Source organism: Sinocyclocheilus rhinocerous, unplaced genomic scaffold (genome assembly GCF_001515625.1).
Source record: "Sinocyclocheilus rhinocerous isolate Xijiao unplaced genomic scaffold, SAMN03320098_v1.1 scaffold1243, whole genome shotgun sequence".
In the NCBI taxonomy this organism is placed as follows: domain Eukaryota; kingdom Metazoa; phylum Chordata; class Actinopteri; order Cypriniformes; family Cyprinidae; genus Sinocyclocheilus; species Sinocyclocheilus rhinocerous.
The window spans coordinates 275,478-282,912 of NW_015626033.1; positions in this window are offsets into that span (position 1 = coordinate 275,478).

Below are 7,435 nucleotides of genomic sequence, written 5' to 3' on the forward strand. Positions count from 1 at the left end.
AGGCATAGTTTACTACTCCAGTCCTCTTCTGCTATATCCTCTTTTCCGGTGTCCTTACAAACACGCATCTCTGTTATCCAATCCGCACTGCATGGGTTCAAAAAGCGCCCGTGTCTGTCTGGTGGTTGCTGTGTGTGTGTGCCAGGTTTAGGGAAACGGTGGAGAAGAACACACAGGATCTGGCTTTGATCTGACGCAGATGGTCCTTCTGGCCCACTGCAGAGAAGTTTTACAGCTCAGACATCTCACACACACTCAGTGTTTCCTTCCTGCATTTCCGGAGCTATTGCTTTTCTTCGAGTGATGAGCAAAGATGTGACATGTCATCACTGCCGTGGCCAAGGCGACCGAGGCATCCACAAGGGCAACCTGCTCGAAAAATGGAAACATTTAAAATGATAAATCACACTTGTTTAAGGAACAACGGGATCAATTTGGACTGTTTGCTTTTGGTGGGGGCCAAAGTTCTGGAAAGTCCTTCTGAAGCACTCAGATTTTCTGTGAACTTGGTAATACAACTCAACAAAATGGCATTTGAACAAACCCGGCTGAAAGCATATAATATGTTTTCCTTTCCCCCCCACCTAAATAGCTTGAGAACCTGTAAAGATGTTTGTTCTGAAAACACAGAGGTGGAATGCACCGTTAAAACAACAGCATTCGCGAGCCTTTGAGTCAATTTTCGTATTTGGTTTTCAGTGTAACATGACAGAGGGTTGTTATCGAGTCTGTAAATCCCTTTGAAATATGTTTGGGAGTCATAGGGTCCTGCAGGGGGGCTAAACACCGTACACACAGACAGCGGGAGTCACTGCCAAATAAGCATTGCTACCTCACACTGATATATGGCCCTCCATTTCAAAACTATCCCAAAATAGACTTAAGAAAGAGAGATTGTTGCGCATTAAGGCACGAACGACCGCAAGAGTCGGAGGCAAAATTGAGCAAATGATGAAAATACACCGCATTCCATTCTTTCACAAACCTATCGGTCTATTTGAACGGTTTCACACAATTACAGACGTATTAGAGATATTTCGGAGCCGAGAGTCGTGTAATGGTTTTCCCTGCGGTTGTGATTAAAGGTAAAGAGGCCAGGCAGAGGTCGGCCATTTTGAGACGGTAATATGGGGTTGAAAGTTGACCTTTGACAGCGATGGCGTAGTTTATGTTTGGTTCAGCCACTCTCTGATTGAGACCCAGTTCAGAGAGAGTGCACCAGTTTTTGTTGTCGCAGTTCGTTTGATGAACGATAACGGAGAGAGAGAACAAAAAGAAGAGTGAATATTGCAAGTTGAAAAAAGCAGAAGCAAAAGGCCACATGAAGGGGAAAATTAAAAAAATTTACCTCACAACCTATTTATTTACAACATTTATTTTTTATTCAGTAGCACTAGGTGTTAGGTATGTACAGTATAAAGCCTGTGTGTTCAAAATGAACAAATATAAAGCTAATTGTGACTTATATCTCACACTGTGACTACTTATTTTAAACTTTGGTACAATTACTTGCTTTATTTATATCTTGTTGTTGTGAGTTACATCTCACAATGTGAATAAATCTCACAGTTTCACCTGAAAAGTGTTTAAAAAATTTAGCAATTACCAGTTTTATTTTTGTATTTATTTCTTATAATTGTTACCTTTTTGTTTTATTGTGATTTATGTCACACTGTGACTTTTCCAGTTTTTAAATGCCTAATTTAGTCTAATTTTTACATATATTTTTAATACTTTATTTATCCAATAAACTTTATTTCTCAATTGCCTGTTTTATTTGTTAATCTGAGGTAGAAACACTGCAAGTTTTGTAGACAATTTAGATTTATTTGTTTATTTATTTATTTCGTCCCTTAGCAAGATATTTTTGAATAATGCATTGTACACTCCCATTCAAAAGTATGGGGTCAGTAAGGTTTTTATTGATTTATTTATTTTTCATTCAAAAAGGCTGCATTAAATTCATCAAACGTGACGGTAAAACATTTATAATGTTACAAAAGATTTCTATTTCAAACAAATGCTGTTCCTTTGAACTTTCTCTTCATCAGCGAATGAATAAAACATATGACCACAAAATTGATAAGAAGAAGAAATATTTCTTATGCACAAATTCAGCATATTAGTATGATTTCTAAAGGATGACATGATACTGGATACTATTTAAGAGTAATGGCTGCTTAAAATCCAACTTTGCATCAAGGGAATAAATTGCATTTTACAATATATTAAAATAGTAAAGTTAGGCCTGTTTTAAATGGCAATATTTCACAGTATTACAGTTTTTGCTGTATATGCCAAGCAAGGCTGCATTTATTTGAGTAAAATACACTACTTTCAACATTTTTATTTCTTTTTTGCGGTCCACAAACATTTGAATGGTCTGTAAAATGAAGTAAAAATATTTTTTCACACCCACTTCAATTTAATAATGCGAATCTTATATCTAATCAATTTTTAATCCTTATTCTATACCTTTTTCAATTCCTTGATTTATGTTTTTGCTTAGTTTCTCCTTTCTATTTCAGATTAAAAATTCCATTACATATTACACAGCAGATGTTGAGATTCTGATGAAAAATAAAGTCATAATGAAATGGAAAACTCCCCCCCCCACAGATGCCTGCACAGGCAGCTGTGTTGCGCCTGATGCTGTGTTGTTTGATTTCTTCCGCCTCCCTGATGCAGAGACTGGGAGGTCACCAGCTGCAGACCACACCAAGGTGCATTCACACTGACGCCATTTGCCTTTGAGTTACTACCTCAAACAAGTGTCACTAGCAAAAACTAAATAGTAAGACTGGTCGTACCCTCCAAGGGTCAGAACCCTAATGAACGTGTCTGTTTCCTCCTATTAACACGCAGACAAAGGCAGGACCTAGCAAATCACATTTGTATCAAACACACATGCTCTCTTTTCCTCCATATTTGTTCTGTCTTTTCTTCCTCTGCCAGTTGGACAGTCCTCAGCGTACAGAAAGCCTTCAGTTATTTGAGTTGCTTGTGAGGGTTTTCCAACTCTTAAAGCTGGAGCCGCATACACGTAGCATCTGCTTGCAGTGTCCTCAACCTCTACCCATCTGTCCCATGAGCAGTTCATCATCTGGAGTGCCTCGTACAAGTTGTATCTCACTTTCCTTTATTAAGTCGGTCACTGATTACTCTTTACTCTTTAGAAGGTTCTTTTTCGGATCTTGAGCAATCAGGTCCTCAGAATATGACCTCCTACCAAGCAGAGCTCGTTCCGTCCTTCAAAACAGGCCTTGTTCTTTTTTCAAATTTAATTGTAGGTTTCTTTTGTACTTTGATTTGAACGTCGATGCATCCATGGAATGATTTTTCTAATAGCAAACACTTGTTAGTTCTTGGGGCTGAGATTCATCCACAAATGAGAGTTCGAAATGCTTTGATCGTTGGGTTAAACTTAATCAAATGGCAGTGTAGGTCAAACAAGTTATCGAAACCGTATCTGGACACTATCCATATACGTGTATGCTTCATGTTATACCTTTTTATATTTGTTTTATTAAAAAATGTAAATGCATAATCTATGTTGTATTTCTACGAAAGCATAGGTTGATAGTATGTTTTGTTCTTAGTAGAAAATTTGTTGACCTTGAAATGATTGTGTGAAAGAAACTGAATTGTGCTTGTAGGACACACCAAATGCTCCTTTCAGATACCAACGTCTTTCACAGGAATATGGAGGATGCATGAGGTATAGCCTTCATTGGTACAGATTGCCCACATTTATTTGATAAATGGCTGCAGCTGCACATTCTTTCTAAGAAGTGGTGATCAGTTGCAGGCAATGGTGATTTTAAAAGTTGTATAATCTCATAAGACAGGTGTAGTAAACAGGATAATAAATGATTTTTAAAAGTTAAATGAACTGCTTCTTGCTAGCAAGTATGTCCTACAAAGGCCATCTCATTTAATTCTAGATTGATGACTGAACTGTTTTCAACACTGATAATAAGCACCAAATGAGCATATGATTTCTGAAGGATTATGTGACACTGAAGACTGGAGTAATGGCTGCTGAAAATTCTGCCTTTCTGTTATAGACATAAGTTAAAATAGAAAACTGTTACTTTAAATTGTAATATTTCACAGTGTTACTGTTTAACTGTATTTTTTTTTATCTAATAAATGCTTGGTGAGCATTACAGACTTCTTTCAAAAATCGATCGTGAACTTTTGAACAGTAGTTTGTATATTTTTCACTTCTGATTTCTTCTGTTGATTTTTCCATGAGTGATTTGTCTTATGTTTCTCTGCCTTTGAGAAATCTTTCTCCCAAACAACATTACAGCTTTTTTGTGAATTTGAGTTCGTGCCATGTTTTTGGACAAACTGGAATAAAAAGGCATTGTATGTGAATCACACCATTTTGTTTTTGCCTGGTAAAGGAACAGAAAAGTGAAGCTGAAGCAAATGATCCTGCCATGGCACTCTGGGTGAACCCATCACGACCGTTCCTGAATGGGATCTGACAGGCCATGGCTCGGCTCTCAGATTCTTCTTTTCCATCTCCCCATCATGACAGCCAAGCAGGGAGGCCCTCCGTTCGCCTCCTCCACACGGTGACTCATTCTAACCTTGATACTCTGGGCCAATTCCCCAGGCTCTGGGCTTTCCCCTGACGGGAGAAGCCAGTGGTGTGATCCGTAGATTCTGTGGGTTCTGCCAAAATAGCGAAGATCCTTTTGGGTTTTGGAACCAAAACGATGAATCTGGTTATGTAAGACTGCTAGAAGTGATATAGTTGTTTTGGGCCCTTTGAGTAGTTCACCGCAAAGCTCATGACAAATTCATTACGTTAGAACAAGAATGTCGTCTAAACATAAATAAAGCGGTCTGACCCTGAACTTTGAACCTGAAGGCGACTCCTTTTTCTCTCCACTAAAAATATACAGAACGTTTGAAGTGCCTGGCGGGAAATTTGATAAGAAGTTGGCGTAAGGAGAAGGGAGTCTGTGGGAGTGTGTGAAAGTGCGTTGAGGCTAAATGCGTCCACTTCAGACCAAATAACTACCACTAGCCATTAGACCTGAGATGTCTGAAGTGTGAGAGAAAATCTCGACTGCTGGTCATCCATCCAGAGGTGTGGGACAGACGGAGGCCATCTGGTTCATAACCGGGGCTACTCGTCCCTATAATAATGTCCTGTGTGTTTAGATAGATGAATGCAACCTGGAGTGCTCGGTATACATTACTGTAACGGTTGACATGAACTATCTGTTCTCAGGAAAAAGTGAGCAGGAGGTTTACACAGAGATGGAGGATTGTATTTAAATGTAACACTGTTTTAGTAGAATATTTTCCCCCTATTTATTTTCTTTTAAAAAAGAAAAATAGTCCTTGAAAAAAAAAATATATATATATATTGTAGAGAAATGTGGCAACTCTGTACCACAATGGAAAATTGTCCAAAACTACTTTTTTATTTTCTTGATTTCTCACTAAATTAAACTGTCTTTTTAAATTAATTTGTGTATCTATTCATTGTTTTTAATGCAAATTATAATTGTTATTTATACGCAAATGCAATTATAAAATGGTAAATGCTTCCAAATAAATATAATATAATTATTGCCACTATCTATACAAATTTCCAATGAGGAAATGGATTAGGGCCAGATAATTGCAGTACAAAGTTGCCATATAGATACAAACCAATTTTACCCTTGTGGTACATTGTTATCATATATTGATATTAATATTTTCTAAAATGTATTCAAGAAAAAGTTAATCAAGTTAAAGTTGATCAAGTCCACATTGTTGGATTATCAAAGATGCAAAATAAGTGTCATGATGTAGAAAAAACATACTAGAAGGGATCTGCCGTTGTGTCACCCCATGAAAATCAAAGGTCATGTGACTTAAAAACAGCAAATTATTGGTTATTTTAAAGACTAAAAACTTTATTGCATCATTTACTGCACATTTTATTGCAGGCAATGCTTTTTTTGGTAGTTTTTTTTTTTTTTGTTGTTTTTTTTTTTTTTTTTTATGTTGTGCTTTCAATCTAATGCTATTTATTTTCCAGAACAAAAACCCATGGGTTCTGTCTCTGTCTTCTGAGCCGAGATGAGAATGATGAGCAATATAATAACCCATAGCTACGCTGTACCATACAGTAATAAAGAATGTGTGTATTGTAATCATTTAGGTTTAAATTAGTTCACTCTTTTGCAAGTTCATAATCCGGGGTTGAACAAATGCATTGTATTAGTCTGTGTACAGTGGCGTGGTCCACTCTTTCTAGTGCATCAGAGTGAGATTTGATTTAAATAAAAAGAATATCTTGAAGATGACAAGACCTTGCCCAGATGCGAGTACACAGCTAGATGCTTGTAAATGTTTTAAATCATAGACTTAGTCACTTTGGACCTGAAGAGACATAAATCATATGTAACCAAGGAGCAAGTTTAGCAAGCACACCAAAGACAAGGTTTACCAAGCTCCAAGTGGAAAGAACATTAGAAAGAGTGATGTTGTTTATGTACACTGTGAGCCGGTGTGTGTAAATGAATTGAGATTCTGTCGCCGGCGAGTTTCTCATCTGACCAGAGGGGTGATTGTTGCTGTTTTCATTTCCATAAAGCACTAGTGTGAAGGGGAACGTATGCATGTAAATTAATCTGTTAAGATGGATATTCCGCTTGACTTTACTGCTCGGACTTCTATAGCATTATGTTTCTGTCCACAAATGTTCCTCATTTTCTTGGCAGCGAGCGAGGAAACAATGTGCTTGACTGCTTCAGAGGAGGTGGGGGAGAGGGAAAAAAGAAAGTACATAACTCTGCTGCGACCGTTGCAGTGTTGTTCTAGGTAATTGCAATTTCGCGGCTTTAGAAAAATACAATCACTGTAATTGTAAAATTAAAAAATAGCCATATTTTAATTGCTTCCAGGCCATTGGAGATGGAGTGATATTTCAGCTGCCTCCGTCTCGACACAAAGTGCTAGACATATGTTGAGGTGTTGTAATTCTGCCACCTAGCTTGACTTCAGCTGAACCCTAATTCAACCAAACCATGTAAGGAGCGTTCATGGAAACTGCCACTTTGCATGCTCAATCGCGTCTTTACCGTTTTTCTGTGTTTGAGACAAATTTGCTGATAACTCTTATCTGATTCTTCAGTGGAGGCCTGGAAGTGTAAGGAGGCATTTTTGTGTTGCATGAGCAGCAGCTTAACATGAGGCATTTGGTCTGGATGTAAGAAATATAATGCTATAGGTCAGGGGTTGCCAGTCCTGTTCCTGAAGATCTACCTTCCTGCAAAGTTCAGCTCCAAAGTTAATCAAACACATCTGAACCAGCTAATTAAACCTTCAGGAACACTTGATGATTTTGTGTTGAAACAGAGTTGGAAATGAACTCTCCAGGAACAGGATTTGGAAACAAGACACCTGAAGGTAACTTCTT